This window comes from Diabrotica virgifera, chromosome 6 (genome assembly GCF_917563875.1).
Source record: "Diabrotica virgifera virgifera chromosome 6, PGI_DIABVI_V3a".
Classification (NCBI taxonomy): Eukaryota; Metazoa; Arthropoda; class Insecta; order Coleoptera; family Chrysomelidae; genus Diabrotica; species Diabrotica virgifera.
The window spans coordinates 17696207-17698142 of NC_065448.1; the positions used below are offsets into that span (position 1 = coordinate 17696207).

Here is a 1936-nt window from a genome sequence, read left to right on the forward strand (position 1 = left end):
TCTTAGATTTATTATTGGCAATCAGTTTCCGTTTATTTGTACTTTAGCCAGTACATTTCTATATACTTTTATATGTACTTTTTGCCAGGCTTATTATCTTTTGTGGGCTTTCCAGGTCTTCCATTACTGACCATATTATTTCTCTATTTATACAATCAAAAGCAGCTTTAATATCTATAATCGTAATATATAAGTGTTGTCTTTACAACACAAAAATTCCTACCCAACAATAGATATTAACTGCTCAAATCAACTTGATCTTTCACTAAAAAAAAAATAATTGTTGGAAATAATGGGAGTGTATACTAAACTCATAAAATTTTGTGGAATTTATTTCTATAAAATATTTTTATTTTGTACAATAAATACTTTTCTCATCTGTTATCAATACATTATAAAGGTTTAAATAAATAATTATTGATTGGTGTATGGTGTATGTTATGTTATTTATGCCTGTTTACTGTTAATAATAATATTGGCTATGAGTACTTAGTTATGTTTGGTTGTGTAGTCTTTTCCAGTTACATCTAGCAACCTAACTTCTCAAAAAAAATTACCAACGTCACTAGACAGTAGTTGTGTCTCAGATTAGCAAATAGACTTTACCTTTTCATACTTGATGGTTTCACTGTAATTATTAAGAATGCCTGACAGTTAACATGTTTAGATGACGGATTTTTTGTCTTTGATGAAGGCAAATTAGCCTGAGTATTGCGATGGCATCGATAGTCTTTCTGTAATAAAAAAAATCTATTTAATATCTTACAATATATGAATATATGTTTTGAACTTTAAATCAAAATGAACACAAAATTTGTTGCTTAGCAAAATACTTAAAAATTCTCTCCAATGTTAATTATTCATCCCTACAAAATATAAAACCCATAAAGTTAGAAAGTGAATATATTAACATCAATATTTACCTTGAAAACAAGCTTCATAGAATCATTTGGATAAGTTCTTAGAACTCTAAAATTTACTTTATTAATATTTTCATATTCTTTTTGACAATTTTGAGCATCTTCTTGTGTTGTTATATTAGCTCAAATCACTGCATTAAATGCGCCATCCTTTCCATTTATTTCGGAAAAATGAACCACCTTATACTCAAATGAGTCTGGGAGGAAGCTTTAAAAATTTACAAAATATAGGAAGCAAGCAGAAAGTAATTTGTTTTTTTTTTTTATAAATATTACTATGTATCTGTAAACGTTCCATAACTTTTGCTGGAAATAATATGGCTGTTTAAAAATGAATACAATAAACAAGTATAAACGTATAAAATAGTCTCAAAATCCAAGATTAATAACTAAAATATCAATATTTTTCTTTTGTATAACATAAACACACTGCATAAACAAAAACAAACGAGAAAACAGGATTACGTATTTCTTTTAAATGTCATCAAATGTCATTGATTTGAATACGACCAATCACAGCCCGTAAAATCCGTCCATAACACAAGTCTAGTGGAAACTCAAATCATGCAATCCGATGACGATGACTGCCAATCACAGCAAACGTCCATAGAGGTAAATTGACATAGAGAGAGTGTCATTCAAAGCGAAGTGACGACGCCATCTTTTTTCTTTGGATTAGTGCTGTTTCACTCTTACGCATATTAAGCTACGACAGTTGTCCTCCTCTTCCGTGCCTATATTCACACCTTAATGTCATCTTAGTTTCTCGGTACAATGTGCTAGAAAGAGATAGCGCAAACCAGTCGAAGAGATAATGGACTTCCTAAGTCTTGACGTCACAAAATTGGGAGGAGCTTATATTTGGCTCCAAACAATTTTGTTTGTAATGTTAAACACTCATAAGGAATTTTTAATTTATTGTTTACGTAGTTTGTGTGACAAAATAAGACTTTTCATTTAGGTATTTAGTTAAAGAAACGTGCCAATTAAGAGATTTTTATTCGTTTTGGCTCAGG

At 29.8% G+C, this 1936-nt stretch overlaps 1 long non-coding RNA gene across 1 annotated transcript; it reads right to left on the reverse strand.

Annotated features, from left to right (window-relative positions):
• Positions 1-314: 314 nt before the first annotated feature.
• On the reverse strand, positions 315-1727 carry LOC126886587 (uncharacterized). The gene is made up of 2 exons (XR_007698699.1): positions 924-1727; positions 315-734 (listed from the first exon to the last, which is right to left on the reverse strand). It is a non-coding gene; the product is annotated as an uncharacterized LOC126886587 (long non-coding RNA).
• Positions 1728-1936: the final 209 nt, after the last annotated feature.